We start from the raw sequence: 21,006 nt of genomic DNA, 5'->3' as shown, positions 1-21,006 counted from the left end.
TAACCGGTCTATAATTCCCCGGTTTCTCTCTCCCTCCTTTTTTAAAAAGTGGGGTTACATTAGCCACCCTCCAATCCTCAGGAACTAGTCCAGAATCTAACGAGTTTTGAAAAATTATCACTAATGCATCCATTATTTCTTGGGCTACTTCCTTAAGCACTCTAGAATGCAGACCATCTGGCCCTGGGGATTTATCTGCCTTCAATCCCTTCAATTTACCTAACACCACTTCCCTACTGACATGTATTTCGCTCAGTTCCTCCATCTCACTGGACCCTCTGTCCCTTACTATTTCTGGAAGATTATTTATGTCCTCCTTAGTGAAGACAGAACCAAAGTAATTATTCAATTGGTCTGCCATGTCCTTGCTCCCCATAATCAATTCACCTGTTTCTGTCTGCAGGGGACCTACATTTGTCTTTACCAGTCTTTTCCTTTTTACATATCTATAAAAGCTTTTACAGTCCGTTTTTATGTTCTCTGCCAGTTTTCTCTCAAAATCTTTATTCCCCTTCCTAATTAAGCCCTTTGTCCTCCTCTGCTGAACTCTGAATTTCTCCCAGTCCTCAGGTGAGCCAGTTTCTCTGGCTAATTTGTATGCTACTTCTTTGGAATTGATACTATCCCTAATTTCCCTTGTCAGCCACGGGTGCACTACCTTCCCTGATATATTCTTTTGCCAAACTGGGATGAACAATTGTTGTAGTTCATCCATGCAACCTTTAAATGCTTGCCATTGCATATCCACCGTCAATCCTTTAAGTGTCATTTGTCAGTCTATCTTAGCTAATTCACGTCTCATACCTTCAAAGTTACCCCTCTTTAAGTTCAGAACCTTTGTTTCTGAATTAACTATGTCACTCTCCATCTTAATGAAGAATTCCACCATATTATGGTCACTCTTACCCAAGGGGCCTCTCACGACAAGATCGCTAATTAACCCTTCCTCATTGCTCAAAACCCAGTCCAGAATAGCCTGCTCTCTAGTTGGTTCCTCGACATGTTGGTTCAAAAAACCATCCCGCATACATTCCAAGAAATCCTCTTCCTCAGCACCTTTACCAATTTGGTTCACCCAGTCTACATGTAGATTGAAGTCACCCATTACAACTGCTGTTCCTTTATTGCACACATTTCTAATTTCCTGTTTAATACCATCTCCGACCTCACTACTACTGTTAGGTGGCCTGTACACAACTCCCACCAGCGTCTTCTGCCCCTTAGTGTTACGCAGCTCTACCCATATCGATTCCACATCTTCCCGGCTTATGTCCTTCCTTTCTATTGCGTTAATCTCTTCTTTAACCAGCAACGCCACCCCACCTCCCCTTCCTTCATGTCTATCCCTCCTGAATATTGAATATCCCTGAACGTTGAGCTCCCATCCCTGGTCACCCTGGAGCCATGTCTCTGTGATCCCAACTATATCATAATCATTAATAACAATCTGCACTTTCAATTCATCCACCTTATTACGAATGCTCCTTGCATTGACACATAAAGCCTTCAGGCGCTCTTTTACAACTCTCTTAGCCCTTATACAATTATGTTGAAAAGTGGCCCTTTTTAATGCTTGCCCTGGATTTGTTGGCCTGCCACTTTTACTTTTCTCCTTAGTACTTTTTGCTTCTACGCTCACTTTACACCCCTCTGTCTCTCTGCACTGGTTCCCATCCCTCTGTTGTGAACTAACCTCCTCACGCCTAGCCTCTTTAATTTGATTCCCACCCACCAACCATTCTATTTTAAAGTCACCTCAGTAGCCCCCGCTAATCTCCCTGCCAGGATATTGGTCCCCCTAGGATTCAAGTGTAACCCGTCCTTTTTGTACAGGTCACGCCTGCGCCAAAAGAGGTCCCAATGATCCAAAAACTTGAATCCCTGCCCCCTGCTCCAATCCCTCAGCCACGCATTTATCCTCCACCTCATCGCATTCCTACTCTCACTGTCGCGTGGCACAGGCAGTAATCCCGAGATTACTACCTTTGCGGTCCTTTTTCTCAACTCCCTTTCTAGCTCCCTATATTATCCTTTCAGGACCTCATCCCTGTACTCGGCTATTTATATCTGATAGGGCTTAAGGTCTTTATCTGAATTTGAACTTGGCAAACCCAATACCATCACAGGGGATGAGGACATTAGTATTGTTGTTATATGTCGACATGGTGTTTGCAGCTTTGGAGCAAAAGCTGAGAGTGAAATTTTAAAGTGAGGGGGAAAATTTTAAAGGAGGTTCATGAAGCAAGGATTTTTTTTACTGTAAGAGTGGTAGAGGCCTGGCATGTACTGTCACGGGAACTGGTAGAAGCAGATATGTTAATTACATTTATAATACCAATTAGAAAGACTATGTTTATCAACAGGAATAGAGGCATATGGAGCACAGACAAGCTTATTTAGATTGGTATCGTGGTTGGCACAGACATCATGCAGCGCAGCATGCTAACATAGCAGTAAGCATGATAGGTGACCTGGGTTCAGTACCCATTGTTGTCCGTAAGGAGTTCGTTCATTCTCCGCATGACCGTATGGGTTTCCTCGCATGCTCCACAGAGTGTAATTGGGTGGCACATCTTGTTGGGCCAGAAGGGTGTGTTCCTGTGCTGTGTCACTAAATAAATAAAATGGAAATGATGGGCTGAAGGGCCTGTTTCTGTACTGTATTCTTCCATGGTATTTGTTCTATTTTCTGGGAAACATCAGTCTCCCTTAAACTATCATTTCTACATATTTCCCCATTAATTTCTATGCATACAGTTGTAATGTCAACTGCAAGAAAATAGCAAAATGCTTAAACAACTGTTATTTTTACAACTCTGCAGTGAAAAGTCTGAACGTTGATCTCATTGTGAAGTGATGTAACATATATTAAGTCAGAATGTAACAGCTAGAGGTGAGGGGGAGTTGGAGAAGAACTTGAAAGTTGCTAAACTTGCAAATTACTGTTAAGAAAGCAGCTTGAGGAAGTTTGTCTTTCATATAATGATTTCTCAGGTAATAATTATATTGAAGTATTTCCCATATTTGTGCCACAGTGCAATTTAATTTGAAGTGCAGATTAAAACATTACCGCATTGTAAAATGCATAACTATTGCTTATGAAGAAAACACAAAAACTCTTGTTTTTTTTTAAAAACAGAAGCCCAGCGTTGGAATCGGACTCAGATTTATTATCACTGTCTTATTGTATTGACCATAAGATATAGAAGCAGAATCGTGGGTGGGGGGAGGGGGGGCTTTAAGCCCATCGATTCAGCTCCACCATTCAACCTTTTGAACCCCTTTCTCCCCATAACTTCTAACCTTCTTATAAATCAAGCATCTATCAATCTCTACATTAAATATGCTCAATGACTTGGCCATATTATATAGAAATAATATTTTTTGATTTGCAGTAACTGAAAGGCATTTCAAAGTCCAGCCCTACATCTTTGTTCTGAGAGATGGAAACAGGTAAGGCCGGCCAACAAGACTCTGGTGAAGCTGTATAGGCTGACCCCCTGTACAGAGTACACAATGGATTACTGAAACATTGACGAACTCCAACTATACCAACAAGTTTGGACGATGGAGAGGGGAGGTCATCAATGGCCTATGCTTCACTTGGAGCTGAGGACCCAAGAAGAAGAAGAACAGCAGTATGGTGTAAAGACAAAAAAATTATTATAATTTACAAGAAAAAATCCATAGTGCAAAAAAAAGGAACTATGAGTGTTCATGGGTTGATGTACCATTCATAAATATGACGGTAGAGGGGAAGAAGCTGTTACTGAATCATTTATTGTGGGTCTTATGGCCCTTGTATCTCATCCCTGATTGTAGTAAAGCAAAGAGAGCATGTTCCTGATGGTGAGAGTCTTTAGCAATGAATGCCATCTTCTGCAGGCACCTCCTCTTGAAGCTGTCCTCAATGGATGGAGCGTACATAAAAATTAAAATGGAACAATGAAATACTTTAGTGGACAAGAAGCATGATCAGAATTCAGCAATCCTTTCTCTAAATCCTTTTGATAAGGTACAGCAAGGCATACAAATGAAGCAGTTGGTACTTCTAGCCTGCACCTTCTTTAACATTCATATCATTCTGGTCTCACAGCTCAATATCCTTAATATTAGAGAGCATCAGTTCAGAACTATGGAGGAGAGATGATGGCTTGATATGAGTTGTGGGAATGACTGATATAGAAGGACTTCTGTTGCATTTTTGAGCTTCATTCCTACTACTTTATTTGACAGTTTATATTTGTGTGCACCATCCAGTGAGATGAGGATTTGCATAACACAATATCATATTATTAAAGGATGAACCCAAAGATGGAATTGGATGTTAGCAGAAAGACGTCACATTTTACAACGAACTGGGGAGGTGCACCACTTTATGCTTATTTGAACTGAAGCAAGAAATGGGAGAGACATGTTTTTCTGCTAGGATGAGAGCTTTGCACTGGCCCAGCCCAGAAGACCAGTAGCTGGTGCACTTGCATAAGGTACTTCTATGACCTAAATTGGTCAGGGAAGATGTCACAACCAGGAGTCATTTTTACAAAAAGGGAAAAGGTATTTTCTCATTTAGTATGTGGATTGTATTTTCTCAATGTGACCTCGTGGGTATGCAGTCTTCCTTAGATTGCTTACCTTTTATGTCTACTTGTTTGTCTTTGAATTAGCTCTGGGTGTTTGCTTTGTGTTGCAGTTGTCTCATTTGGTATCATGGGGTTTGTTAGACTCTCTTGGTATTTATTGCATTTATTCAATTAGCATGGGATTTTCAATACCTTGCATTGTAGTTGTTGTCTTTGGGGGTGGGGGGGTTATTGCTTCATCTGGACGGTGGAGCTATCTGATAGGTCCTGAATTCCTACAGTTCCAGGGTGTATTTTGGGGGGCTTGCCAATCCCTCTTTGCTCAGTCGTTGTGGATCCCTGCCTGGTGAAAATCTGACCAAGTTCTTCTGTGTATTGTGAGTGATCTCAGTTCTTCAAGATTCTGTATAGTTCGCCTGAGCTCTTGTTAGTTTTGCTGGTTAATTTCTGTAATAAATAACTTGTTTTGCTTTAATTGCCAAAGTTTTTGACATCTTCCTGCCCTTGAGTTCAGCACCTATTGGGGATAAATTCCCAGCACTGTCTGTAAAGAGTTTGTTTGTTCTCCCCATGACCATGTGAGTTTCTTTTGGGAGCTCTGGTTTCCTCCCACATTCCAAAAAAAAAGACATATGGGTAAAGGTTAATAAATTGTGGACATGCTATGTTGGCAACCAGTAATTGGTGACATTCAAAGGTTGCGCCCAGCCCGATACGTAGTTTGTGTTGGTCATTGATGCAAGCAAGGCACTTCCCTGTATGATTCGATGTATCGATATAGATGTGACAAATAAAACTAATCTTTCACCTTTTTGCTTTTTCTTTATCCCTGACTGAATCTGTCAATTCAGGCCCGCTCCAGAATATCACTCCTTGTACCCACATACCCTGAAAGAGCAAATATCCCAACGATCCATGCACTTCATCACCTTTTTACCTGTCCAAGGACAATTCTTTATCCTCTCCCTTACATATCCACAGCATTCATCTGATGAGCACATGCCATTATATGCATTCAGATATTTGTCTGATCCAGCTGCTGATCCATTGTTAACTTGTCACGATTAATTCATATTTTATCTCTTTGCCTCGCCTTCAGAGTACAACAGAAGACCATGAGCCTTGTAGACTGTGAATCCTAAGTGGATCAAATTTCCTCTGGGTTTATACCCTGACAGGATTCATGCAGTCCTCCATTCAGACTTCTGCAGGATAACAGAGATAGTTTGGCTTTGAACTTGCAGACTCTCTCTTCAACAGTGAGCAAGAGAAATTACTATGGTGAAAAGCAACAGTCCAGAGGTTCAAAGTTAAAAGTAAATTTAATTACTAAAGTACACACTCTATATGTCATGATATACTATCTTGAGATACAGTTTTTTGCAGGTATTCACAGTAGAACAAAGAAATAAAAGAGAATTAATGAAAAACTACACACAAATACTGATGGACAATCAATGTGCAAAAGTAGATGAACTGTGCAGATACAAAACAAAACAAAAAATGTAAATAAATAATACTGAGAACATGAGTTGAAAATGAGTCCTTAGGCTTTGGAATCATTTCAGTGTTGAGGTGAATGGAGCCTGATGGCTGAAGTGTGATAACTGATTCTGGTGCTGTGGAGCCTAAGTCTCCTGTACCTCCTTCCTGATGGCAGCAGTAAGATGATAGAAACATAGAAACATAGAAAATAGGTGCAGGAGTAGGCCATATGGCCCTTCGAGCCTGCATCGCCATTTATTATGATCATGGCTGATCATCCAACTCAGAACCCCGCCCCAGCCTTCCCTCCATACCCCCTGACCCCCGTAGCCACAAGGGCCATATCTAACTCCCTCTTAAATATAGCCAATGAACTGGCCTCAACTGTTTCCTGAGGCAGAGAATTCCACAGATTCACCACTCTCTGTGTGAAGAAGATTTTCCTAATCTCGGTCCTAAAAGGCTTCCCCTCTATCCTCAAACTGTGACCCCTCATTCTGGACTTCCCCAACATCAGGAACAATCTTCCTGCATCTAGCCTGTCCAATCCCTTTAGGATCTTATACGTTTCAATCAGATCCCCCCTCAATCTTCTAAATTCCAACGAGTACAAGCCCAGTTCATCCAGTCTTTCTTCATATGAAAGTCCTGCCATCCCAGGAATCAATCTGGTGAACCTTCTTTGTACTCCCTCTATGGCAAAGATGTCTTTCCTCAGATTAGGGGACCAAAACTGCACACAATACTCCAGGTGTGGTCTCACCAAGGCCTTGTACAACTGCAGTAGTACCTCCCTGCTCCTGTACTCGAATCCTCTCGCTATAAATGCCAGCATACCATTCGCCTTTTTCACCGCCTGCTGTACCTGCATGCCCACTTTCAATGACTGGTGTATAATGACACCCAGGTCTCGTTGCACCTCCCCTTTTCCTAATCGGCCACCATTCAGATAATAATCTGTTTTCCTATTTTTGCCACCAAAGTGGATAACTTCACATTTATCCACATTAAATTGCATCTGCCATGAATTTGCCTACTCACCCAACCTATCCAAGTCACCCTGCATCCTCTTAGCATCCTCCTCACTGCTAACACTGCCACCCAGCTTCGTGTCATCCGCAAACTTGGAGATGCTGTATTTAATTCCCTCATCCAAGTCATTAATATATATTGTAAACAACTGGGGTCCCAGCACCGAGCCTTGCGGTACCCCACTAGTCACCGCCTGCCATTCTGAAAAGGTCCTGTTTATTCCCACTCTTTGCTTCCTGTCTGCTAACCAATTCTCCACCCACACCAATACCTTACCCCCAATACCGTGTGCTTTAAGTTTGCACACTAATCTCCTGTGTGGGACCTTGTCAAAAGCCTTTTGAAAATCCAAATATACCACATCCACTGGTTCTCCCCTATCCACTCTACTAGTTACATCCTCAAAAAATTCTATGAGATTCGTCAGACATGATTTTCTTTTCACAAATCCATGCTGACTTTGTCCGATGATTTCACCGCTTTCCAAATGTGCTGTTATCACATCCTTGATAACTGACTCCAGCAGTTTCCCCACCACCGACGTTAGGCTAACCGGTCTATAATTCCCCGGTTTCTCTCTCCCTCCTTTTTTAAAAAGTGGGGTTACATTAGCCACCCTCCAATCCTCAGGAACTAGTCCAGAATCTAACGAGTTTTGAAAAATTATCACTAATGCATCCAGTATTTCTTGGGCTACTTCCTTAAGCACTCTAGAATGCAGACCATCTGGCCCCGGGGATTTATCTGCCTTCAATCCCTTCAATTTACCTAACACCACTTCCCTACTAACATGTATTTCGCTCAGTTCCACCATCTCACTGGACCCTCTGTCCCTTACTATTTCTGGGAGATTATTTATGTCCTCCTTAGTGAAGACAGAACCAAAGTAATTATTCAATTGGTCTGCCATGTCCTTGCTCCCCATAATCAATTCACCTAAAGCAAATTATAGGAATTAGAGGAAGGTTTTTTACTCAGAGAGTGGTTGGTGCATGGAATGCACTGCCTGAGTCAGTGGTGTAGGCAGATACACTCATGGAATTTAAGAAACTACTAGACAGGTATATGGAGGAATTTAAGGTGGGGGGGGGCATTATATGGGAGGCAGGGTTTAAGGATCGGCACAAAATTGTGGGCTGAAGGGCCTGTATTGTGCTGTACTGTTCTATGTTCTATGAGAGCATGGACCCATTTATCACCACCATTCTTGGAAGTCAAGACAATGGCTGAAGCCCTGGGTCTATAAGTCCATTGGGAAAGTTGGAAGCCTGTTGTCTTCAAATCCGCGAGCCCATTGGATGCTGGGGTGCCGAAGGTAGCCTATCCTGGGTTTAAAGGACTGTGACAGAGAGCACTTGATCAATGTACTTTTTCGAGACACAAACAATTGTTGAGCATTCATCAATGGAACCAGGGTTAGGAGACTCATTATGCAACTCTCAGTTAATTGATGCTCACACGTTACTGTCTCTGCACAAACAACAACATAACTATGTTGACCCTAGGCCAACAACTTAGAACATGAATTCCACTGTTTCCTTCATGCCAATACTCACTCAAGAGCACTTTTCCAGTTTATAACACTGAAATAGGGGATCTCCCATTGGCCAAGCAATTGATCCTTTCTTCTCCCACCTCCTGGCGTGGGTGTTCTTTCTTGCGATGGAAAGTTCTTATTTAAGCCTCCTCAATGCTGATGCTTAAACTTCGATCCTTTAGGTAATGTGGATCTTTTAATCCTTGCTCATTCTGGTTTTGATGTACAAGCATTTTTAGGAGAATATTGAAATAATTCTGAAGAGCTATGTAATTGCTTTAAATGGCAGTCTAAAAGAGAAATTAGAAGCAGGAAAGTTAATTAGAGGCCACCCTTTATAACTGCTAATCTGCATTATGCATCATAATTAAATTAAACATTAAATCATTTTATAGTCCCTTCCCAACTAAGCTCTGCAACTCCTCCAGCATAATACCAATTCATGGAATCTTCATTCCCTGATTGTATCAGTCTCCCGACAATATCATTTGTTAGTCTGCCTTCAATCATTAGAGCTTGAACTTCCAGAATTATCTACCCTATCACCTCTCCCTCTCCACCTACACAGTATCATATACCCCCATATTGACCTGCAGAAGGGGTGGGAGAGGAAATCTCTCACCCATTTCCATGGGTTAATATGGGGGTTTTTGATCCTCCTATATTGAGCAAAAAAATAGGAGTATCAAATACCATGCTAAAATTGCATAATTTAAGTAAACTACTCAAATTTGGGGTAATTTACTTAATTAGGTAAAGCAGAAATCCAGATTTCTCACAAACTGCCACATTTTAAGCCATTGTGTAAGATATCTTCCTCAACAGAATCCTTACATTGAAGCCAGTCTTCTTTCCAAATCTGGCTATAGGCTGGAAGAGTATTTCTGTTGAACACCACCGAACATTATACCGGAAGCTTTAAGCAACGTTAGTGTAAATTCTCCATGGTTGTGTAAGTGGTCAGGAGGCAGGGGAAGGGTGTGGCTGTAGCATTACAAACCCCGGTCCAAGAAAGGGGGTTAAACCCCTATTATGTGAGGTGGGCAGTTATATATTGGAGGATATACAGGGGTAAAATGGCATGAGCATCCTTTCCACTTCCTTAGCAGGAGCCTTTGGAATGAACAGGTTCAAAGATCCTGTATTTAAATTAATTTACTTGACTGCAGTAGGCAGACTGAGCAGCACAACTGGACCTTCTGCAAAAAAAAAAAAATCCATTAAGTTATTTACCTCTTCTCCATAGTTGTGCTCAATCCCCTGAGCTGCCAAGATTATTCGTGTCTCTGATCTCCAGATGGGCTGGGTCAAGATTATAATACAGAGAAGATATTAATCTTATTATATTAGTTAATAAGCATTCTATCTCCTGAAAGAATTGGATTGGCTCCCAACCTGCTGTGCAGCTTTGCTTTAGATATGTTGGACATGAAGTATTTAGAAATGTTTAGACATTAATTTTTTTTTAAAACTATTGCACCTGACCTAACAGTAATCCATCTGTTCAATGGGTTAAAATTCTCTTGATAAAATCATTGAATTACACAGTGCAGAATTCAACCATCTGACCCTCACTCCTCCTACTATTTTCCATCATTCTGCAAATATCACCTTATCAAATCTATACCTATTTTTCAGAAGTTACTATTATATCTCTTCTATTACACTTTCAGGCAAAGACGAATCATAACAGCTCACTCTGCAAATAAATTCCACACACTTCTTTCTGACTTTTTTTTTCAATTTATGTGAAATCTGTGCCCTTTGGTTGTGCAACTTCCTCCCCTTCAAAATAGCATATCTGCAGCCAGGCTGTTATCTTCTCCTTTGAGATTCTGTTCAAAACCATCTCCTTTATGTCAGTTTTTGACAGTTCTGAGATCTCCATTGTTGACCTTGCATTCATCTTTTGCTGACATCCCTGAGAAATATCTTGGACCTTTTTTTTCACTTAGAAGCTTTGAATAAATTCAATGTGTCTTGATAGATGGTCACGTATTCTTCTCAGGTAGATATAAAGGACTGTTTATGCTACTCTGCCAGACTAATCAATAATCTAAGATACACTGGAAGATTTTCCCCCACAAGATTGGATGGAAACTGATTTGTATAATTTTTCAGGCAGGCCCACCATTGCACTGGGGAGACCTGTCTACGGGCCTTGTTTCACCAAAAATCAGTTCACAAGCATTCATATTGTTGGTATGCTCCATCAAAGATATGAAATTGTGCTAGTGAAGGTCAGTACTGTTCTGGACATCAATATGGTCTTCAAAAGTGACCAATCTACTGGAATAGGATATAATTTCCAATAGATAAATCATGTTTGATGGAAACCTGTTGTGGAGTCAAGATCTAACTTCACAAGATTCCCCAAGTTCTAAAGCTCTTCCTTTTAAAAAGAAACTTTTATTCAACACTTATTTATGGGCAAAGAGAAAGACAAGCCATTACGGATTCTTTGACTGATTACACTGTTCCGTATCTTGTCCCAGTACTTGTCTCTGTTTAGAATGCACCCAATGACTGGGCCTCTGCAGAGTCCAAAGGTGTACCACTCTCTGAGTGAACAAGTTATTTCTCTACATATTTATACACTGCCCTTATAAAATCAATAGATTAGACAGAAAGTACAAAATCCTGAGAACACAAACTACCAGGCTCAAGGACAGCTTCTACCCTGCTATTATAAATCAAAGTCAAAGTAAATTTACTATGGAAGTGCATATATGTTACCATATATTGCCTTAGGATTCATTTCCTTTCAGAAGTTTACAGGGAAATAAAGAAATACAGTAGAATCTATGAAAAGTCTATAACCAAACAAATGCTTTGGTTAAATTGTTTAAACCTACAACAAAGCTAAATAAATGAGACTCTTGAATGGACCTCTGACACACCAAAAATAAACTATTGATCTCGAAATCGACCTTATCATTACTCCTGCACTTTGCCTGCCTGCATAGCACTTTCCCCTAGCTTCAACACCTCTATAGGAGGGGAGAAAAGAATCAGCCATGAATGAATACACAAGGAATTCTGCAGATGCTGGAAATTCAAGCAACACACATCAAGGTTGCTGGTGAACGCAGTAGGCCAGGCAGCATCTCTAGGAAGAGGTACAGTCGACGTTTCAGGCCGAGACCCTTCATCATCCATGAATGAATGGTGGAGCAGACTCGATGGGCCAAATGGCCTAATTCTGCTCCTATGTCTTATGGTCTTTTGGTCTACCTCAAAGTGCTTATGCGTGGAATGACCTATCTGAATGGCACAAACAAAACGATTTTCACTGTATCACAAAGATAATAAACTTCTAAGTAAATTGATTACCTAAGTGCCGTATGTGCTGTATATATCACCATATACTACACTGAGACTCATTTTCTTGCAGGCATTTACAGGTGCTACCTTCAGCAGGTATATCGGACTTCACAGATAGCAGCTCACTCGCATTTACATTCAGAGACAGATGGGATGTTGCCCCTTCACGACCGCACTCAGACACCCATATCATGCAGCCACATGCCATGGTGTAGGCTTGAAAGTGGGCAAACATCTCCCCCCCCACCTCTTCACACAGTCAACATGATAATGGGTGGCACGTCAGTGTAGTGGTTAGCATAATGGTATTAGAGCGCCAGCAATTGGGGTTCAATGCCCACTGCTCTCCATAAGCTTTTTGTAAGTTTTCTCCATGACCATGTGGGTTTCCTCTGGGTGTTACAGTTTCCTCCCACACTCTAAAGATTACAGGTTGGTAGGTTATCTGGTCACATGGATACAATTTGTGCAACGTTGGCTCATTAGACATAAGAGCTCATCATCATGCTGTATCTCTAAATTAAAATTAAATAGCAGCAGCTTGTAAACACCCCTAATAGTTACTTGCATAGAATTCACACTCACCTTGGACCACAGAATTTCTGTTTCCTCTTTGTGTTCCATAGCTGTAAGGAATCAAGGTGTGGTGGGGTGTTCTGAAACTCTGAACATAGGAGCTGCAGGTCAAAGTTCTGATTGATCCCAAAACTTCATCCCAGTCCCATGCAGCAGAGTTAGCTGTGAAAGCCCTGAGGTTCCCTGATATCCAATCTAATGTACACTTAGCATCCCTCGCTCCCTTTTCAAAATGAGTGCAGGAATCAGTCTGTTTCCTGTAAAAACCCCTTCTTGCAAAACTTTGCTTTCTTTTGATATCCAGAAAGAGCTATTACCCTACTCATTCTCCTAGAACAGCCCTAGAGACCAGTTTCGATCTTGACTCATGATATTATGTGTTTAGAGCATGTACGTTCCCCATGTTACCACATACACTCACTGGTACCTCCTGTACCCAAAAAAGAGGACACTAGGTATACGTTTGTGGTTTTCTGCCTCTGTAGCCCATCCACTTCAAGGTTTGACTTGTGTGTTTGGAAATGCTCTTCTCAACACCACTATTGTAACATGTGGTTACTGTCACCCTCCTGCCAGGTTGAACTGATCTGGCATTCTCCTCATTAACAAGGCTTTTTTGCTCACAGAGCTGCCACTCACTGGATGTTTTTGTTTTGTTTCTCACACCATTCTCTGTAAACTCTAGTGACTGTTGTGCATGAAAATCCCAGGAGATCGGTAGTTTCTCAGATACTCAAACCACCCCGTCTGACACCAATTACCCCGTCAAAATCACCTACAGTAGATTATATTTATTCCCTTTTCTGACGTTTTATCTGAACAACAACTGAACCTCTTGACCATGTCTGCATTCTTTTAGGTATAGAGTAACTGCTATATGATTGGTTAATTAGATATTTACACTAACAAGCAGTTGTACCAGTTGTATCTAATAAGGTGGACGCTGAGAGCAAGTTTGTTCCTATATCTCAAAGACGCAATGTTTTATGAGTTAATTGTAACTGTAAATGCATCTAGTATAAATTCAAATGTATAAAGCTGGTATAAACCTACAGTACCTCCTGCCTGACGTTAGGTGGTCAAAGAGCTAATGTGAAAATCTATACTAAAGCCTGGATAGGACATGATCATGAAGGTCTGTACATATTCAATATGAAATTGTATTAGCATAAGTTATTTTGGTTTTTTGCCTGTAGCAAAGCTATGGTAGAGCTTATATCAAACAATGATTTAACGTGACAGTGAGATTCAGAAATCCATCATGGACTTCAAAGTAAATGTTGGAAGCAGTAATTATCCCACAGATTTAAGGTGGTTTTTGAAGAGTTATAAATTTTAACACTGACAAGGTTATCAATCTAACAATCTCCCCGCACTCTGCACATTGGTGTTAAATCTATTATAATGTTACAATGGTAAGTTAAACTCAAAAATTCTTATAGTTTTATTAAAGTTTTGGAACAATCAACTACTCTTGGCACTGATGGCATTTTGACTGATGACATGTCAAAATCTATGCTGATTTCATGTTATAATGTATGGACTGGAGCAAATCTCGGTAAAATTCTGCTGAATTTCTGCCTCTGTCCACCTGCAGCTTCACTGGGAGATGTGTTTCATTTGAGCTCATAAACATGAATTACACCACCACATTTCAGGTGAATTTATAATGGAGCAGATGAGAGCTACCGAGGAAATTTAGTTATATTCTTTAACTCTTTCAGCATCCTCACTGCAATTATAGTGTTTAATGGACCATTTTTTCATGCACTTTGTCTGGAAATAGTCTCAATATACAGAACGTGGTTGAGCAATTTGGGACTGTAGATCTCAATTTTTCGATGTATGTGATCTCCCGAAACTCGAACATCAGATCAAAGAAGTGGATGCAAAACAGCCCCTGGAAAAACGCATCTGTGGTTACTTTCTAATTGGGAAAATACAAGAACACCACATGACTCTGCAGTACGAAGAGCTGTGGAAATACCCTCCTGAATACCAATGATGAAATGGAATACAAATCTTCAAAACGGAAGGTAAAACAACAGAAAATTACTAGGCAAGAGCTAGTAGGCAAGGAGGAGGAGAAGATGGTGGCACGACGCAGCTTGCGCGGCCACTGCGGTGAATGGTATCTGTGATCTGTCAAGTAGGGTGCCGTGCACAATCCTGATTTGATGGAGACAGATGTGAGAGAACGGAGGAACATCTGGAGAAACTTCTGAAATGTCTTTTTCGCTGCCGCTGTTACTGTGTGATCCAGAATCTCCGGAGGTGAAGGCCCCGAATCCTTGGCTTTGCTTGTTGCTCAGCAGCCGGGATGGGGTCGAAGCACTCGGCAGAGATGGCGCTCGGTGCTCGGTGTCGAAGGGCTGGTCAGTATCGAAGTTTTTGGACAGACTCAGAGTCGGCTGTGGTCGGGTGCTTCCAATGCATCAACAGTTGTCGGTGCCTGGTGGTTTATGGCAGAGAGAGGTTCTCCCTTTTGCCGCCTGCTATCGGGGACTATCAGGAGTCGATCGGAACTTTGAGACTTTTTTTTACAGTTCCCATGGTCTGTTCTTTATCAAATTACGGGATTGCTTTGCACTGCTGTAACTATATGTTGTAATTATGTGGTCTTGTCAGTGTTAGTCTTTGGTTTGTCTTGTTTTTTTGTGATATCACTCTGGAGGAACATTGTATTATTTCTTAATGCATGCATGCATTTCTAAATGACAGTAAACAAGGACTGAGTGTCCTCATAATCTAAATCTAAAATTGTTTCTTATCAAGCCAAGGCAATTCCTGACCGATGAAGGGCAATTCTTGTGCTCAACGGGATGGTGAACTGATTAAGCTCAGATACAAGGCAAACGATTTACATTGCAAGCTAAATAACAAGGAAATATATTATGAATGGCCAATATGCAAGGAGAGAACAGGCTAAATGGCCAGTTGAGAACTGATCACATTGTGAACCAATAAGCTTAAAGACATGAAGTGTAAACATTGGAAATGCTGTTGACGACAATAGTCAGAATGACAGTCCGAGGCAGCTGGAGGAGTCATTCTAGTCATACAAATTGAGAAGTTTTATTTGGCATAGACTGTCTGCCTGAGAAATACTTATACAAGCAACCTGAACTGGGGGTCTGAAATTGGATTGTTTCAAGTGATATGAAAGCAAAATAATGATTTATAATAGTAATAAGTAATACCTGCAGAAGGTACAACATGGAAGTTGTATAAAGCTATGTGATTATGAGGATCTAATATTCTGTGTGTTGTTACACATGTCAGTCACATTTCTTTAAAGGACAGAAGTGTTGGTGGTCTCTGTTCCTACAGAGCAAGCAGAGTATAATATGTGTAAGCAGTCTCGGTACGTCCTCCCTGCGAAATACTTGGGTTTTATTTGGATGCTCCAGTTTCTTCCTACAGACCAAAGATGTAGCGGAGAGATTAGATGGTCATTTTAAACTGTCCTGTGATTGGGTTAGGGTTAATCTGGGTTGTGGGGCTGCTAGATCATCATGGCTCGATGGGCCAGAGGGGCCTACTCCAACCTGTATCACTAAATAAATTAAATAATAAAGGGAATCAGGAGTTAGTGATAAGTTAGGTCCTAAATCAGTTCTTCAAGGTGCTAATGGACTTAACCATTGGTTATATCTTTGAAAGCTTTAGCTTCGAGGTCAATACAAAGTCTCTGCTAACATATCTAGTCAGACAAAGTTCAAATCTAATCATTTCATTTCAGTGCAATGTTTTGTCTTTGGAATTCATGAAGATTCCCATCTTGTTTTCCATCACTTTGAAGAAGTAACAGCCCACCAATAAAGTAATCTTTGTCCAGGTTGAATAAATAAAGACTAAAGATTAAAAGATTAAACATCAGATTTATTTGTCACATGTATAGTATGTCAAAATATCAAAATCTATCAGAAAAATTCATCTTTCCATCAACGACCAACACAGTCCAGATATGTGCTGGGGGCAGTTTTCAAGAGTCATGATGCTTCCAGCACCAATATAGCATGCCCACAACATACTAACCCTTATCTGTATGTCTTTGGAATGTCAATGGATACTGGAGCACTTGAAGAAAATGCCAACGGTCATGGGGAGAATGTACAAACTCCTTACTTATTGAACTCCGATTAATGATCATGGCACTGTAATAGCAATACATTATTAAACTTATTAATAAATTACTGCAATTGTTATTGTTGCTTGTGTTATTCTACTGAATATAGTGGGCATGCTGTATTGGCACTGGAATATGCGGTGACGCATGTGAGCTGCACCTAGCATTTCCTTATGTTGTGCTGGTTGTTGTTAACACAAATAATGCATTTCACCGTATGTTATGATGTACATGTGATAAATAAATCTGAATCATAATGAAGATAACAATCAAATCAGAAGGTTATGACAATGAAATAGGCAAGGTTTCCATTTTTGCTTTATAAACTGGGGAAGTTTCAGAGAAAACTTTGACAACTCATAGAAAAGTAAAGATAGAATCTATTACCCATGCACAAAGAAAGAATACTATTCAATGTTAAATGACAGCTTTCAAGGGAACCGCACACTATGTTATTTACCTGAAGAGATTCAGAGAGAGATATATGCCCTTATATTTCATAGATTCCAGTTAAGGGTTAATTCTGTGTAAGGTACAGGATAGAGAGGACATATCATTGCATGATAGTCTATAATGTTTCCATCTTATGATCATAATGATTTCAGATGACATGTCTCACATTATTTCTATTTACAATTTTCATTTGTGATGTTCATTTTTATTTCATGACATTTTAAATGTGTTAAGGGTTATGGTGGCTGTCTGAGGCTTGACTGCTCTAACACCATGCAGATTGGAGCTGAATGCCCTCAAAGCCATGAAGATGCATATCAACCTCAGAAGAACTGTGTCTCCTCTCCACCCACTCATCAACAACCCGACAGTGAGCACCATTTCAACATTCATGTTCCTGGGCATCATTATTTTGCAGGAGTTCAAGTGAGAGAACCATTTCTCCTCCATTAACAAAAAGGCACATCACTGCTTCTTGCAGCAGTTGGTAAAATTCCTTCTTCCCCAGAACAATCTTGTGCAATTCTACACCACCATCATGGAGAAAATCGTCACATCAGACATTACTGTCTGGTTTGGTGCAGCGTTCTCTCACAATATATGGAAACTGCAGTGAACTGTCAGGTCAGTAGAAAAGGTCATTGGCTGCAGGTGGAATCATTGTAGACACTACCCACCTGTATACTGCCTTTTCCAAAAGCTCCTATCTGGAAAGCACTATAGGCCTGTTAAAACAAAAACTTCACACCATCTTAAACAACATACACAAAATGCTGGAATAACACAGCAGGCCAGACAGCATCTATGGAAAGGAGTAAACAGTCAGTGTTTCAGGCTGAGACCATTCATCAGGATATCTTGGCCAAAAACATCGATTGTTTCCTCTCTCCCATAGATGCTGCCTGACCTGCTGAGTCCCAGCGTTTTGAGTGTTTGGCTTGGACTTCTAGCATCTTCAGATTTTCTCTTGTTTGTGATTGGACGCCATCTTAAAAGTTCCTTTTCCCAGGTAGTTAATCTTATCAACTATTCCATTTACCACCCCCTTCCACCCTCTCTCTATCATGTCAGTCACTGCACTGTAAACACTTTAGAACACTTTTTAAAATGCTGTTTACATTCTAAATACATGCTGACATTTATGTATTTATGCACATTTTTTTATTTCCATACTTCAACATCTAACTCCCTGGTTTATTTAATAGTTTATTCTTTATAAGTGTTGAATGTTTTTGGTTCAATTGCGCCAAAACACCACAGCAAATTTTGAATACATGTAAATGGATATGGTGATAAATCTGATCCTTGTTGGTGACCATCCAAACTGTGTGGAGCAGATGGGTATAAGAGTCAACCCCTACAGGATGTCAACAAATACATGGCAGTATTCATGGTCCTATCTCGGCTCTGTAGATTGGACATAGGATCTGACAAGAGCTGATGGATGCTGTGCCACATTAAAGAACTAGGTACACTTTTAGTTTGCTTACAATTTTTGGAATGCAACATTTCTGAGAATTTCTAACAATAAACAGCAGTGACTAGACAACAGTAGGCCTTCCTGTATCAGTTCTCCACAGGCTGCTCCAAAACAGGTTGACCTAAAGGACACCACAGATCAAAGTTGGTCCATGTGTTTCTGAAAATAGACAAAGAATTCACTTTGGAAATGATAGAAAGATTTTGTGTTCGCTTCCTGGGTTTCATAATATATTTAGGATCTCTTCTCTGATGATTTGTTTCCCATTATTTCTTTCTGGCTTAATTGTTCTTTGACACCTTTCTCTTACGTTGCTGTAGATTTATTGATTATGCTGAGCTCATCTGACATCTATTGTAGCTTAAACAGGTTTATTCTCATCTCTTTATGTATCCATGATATCATATTTTCAACATATTGATTCACGTTATTCAGCAGAATTTATTTTTCATGGAATCTATTGATCCATTCTCTAACTGTTTTGTTTTGTGGTTTTCTTTATTTGTCTGGCAAAAATTCTCTGTGATTTCACTTTCTCATCTCATCCCCATTATTTTGTGGTTGTTCCTTCCTCACAATCTATTTCTTTGTTCTTTGTTTTATCCACAGTCATTATCTTGTCATATTACTTTGTAATGACTGCTCCCTCTGAGTTTCTCCAGATTTAATGTGTTTATGCCCTCCAGTATTCTGGCCAAGTTAGCTCTGATCAGCTCATGCAGATTTTTTGAAGTATATTAACCCCAGCCTTGTTGTGAATCATCATAACATTTTAACATGCTTAAAATATCACAATAAAACCAGCTTAAACATTGAATTATCTTCCAAAATGCTGGAATGTGTGTGTGTTGATATTACAAAATCAATTTTTCTTAACATTGAACCCAGCTACACGTACAATTAATTAAAAATACCAAAGATCAAAGCTGAAAGTAAATTTATATTCAAAGTATGTAACTGTTTCCAGATATGACCCTGAGATTTATTTTCATGCAGGCAATCACAGCAGAAAAAAAGAAATACAATAGAATTCATGAGAAACTACACACAATATCTAACACACAACCAATACTCAGAAGAAGGCAAACCATGCAAATACATAAAAACAAATGATAATACACAAAAAAAATCAAAAATACATAATAAAAGACCAACAAATTCAAAAGGATAAATGTAGAAAATGCAAAGGCAATCCGGAAACAATCCAACACATTACAGGATCCTGTAGCAGTTTAACACACTCTGATTACCTACACAGGCACAAACAAGTGGCAAACATCATTCACCAAAATCTTGCTTTAAAATACAAACTCATAAAAGAAATCACACCTTATTATAAAATCCAGTTTTAGAGTCAAAAAACCACAAACTATATTATGACTGATCCGTTATTACAGAAATGACAATCCAAAATAACCATCCGGATGTAATAATACAGGATAAACAAGCAAGATCAACCTACTTAATAGATAGAGCCATTCCAAACACACGTAATTTACAGAAATCAATCAGTGAAAAACTCCAGAAATATCCTGAATTAAAAAAGAAACAAAAAACTTTGGAACAGGACCAGGGTATACATTGTCCCAATAGTCTTATCTACAGCTGGTATAATCCAAGAGCGCTACACAATATCATAAAATAATTAGGGCTACACAGCAATGTCTATGTAAATCTTTAGAAAGCCATAAAGCTAAACACCACTAGAAGAGTTCAAAAGTTCCAAGCAATTGAGTAATGAGTGTGCTTGCCTATGCCTTCACCTCAGGCTTTACTAGTTTGAGCTGAGAAAAAAAAATAATAAATTTTCAAAAATTGTTAATACTCTAGACAATATTATATTACCACAATATTTGGGAGAATCTGAAGCATTTGAAGAACTATGCACAATATCATACTACGCAGCATTAACAGCAACGTAATCCAAAATAGAGGCACTCATTAATAGTAATAGAAAGCTAAAATTGACTGAAATGACAGAAGAGATTAAGAAACAAATTTGAAACCTCCAGAGCAGAAATGGACCACCAAATGGAGTATAAAGTAGATAACCAGAGCAAGAAAATTAAAAATAAAGTTAAGGAAATACTAAAAAATATAAGGTCCACAAAAGATATAATCAAGATACACTAAAACAAAATCTTGGTGTGTACAAAACCAGACTAAGTAGATACTTGAAATGCACCAGATGAAGGAAACTGAATTGTCAGTTCAGGAAAAATGAGAAAGGTTTACACAGGGAATTAAACCTAAATTCGACACACCAAAATGTCACCAACCCTAGCACAGAATTACCAAAAGAAACACAGAGGTAATGAAATTTTGTCTAATATCTGGTCAGACAGAGTAATACACGATCAAGAAGAAAGCTGTATTAAGGAGGAAAAAGAACACACACATGCAATTG

The sequence above is a fragment of the Mobula hypostoma genome, chromosome 1, assembly GCF_963921235.1.
Source record: "Mobula hypostoma chromosome 1, sMobHyp1.1, whole genome shotgun sequence".
Taxonomy (NCBI): Eukaryota; Metazoa; Chordata; class Chondrichthyes; order Myliobatiformes; family Myliobatidae; genus Mobula; species Mobula hypostoma.
This window is presented reverse-complemented; position numbering follows the sequence as displayed.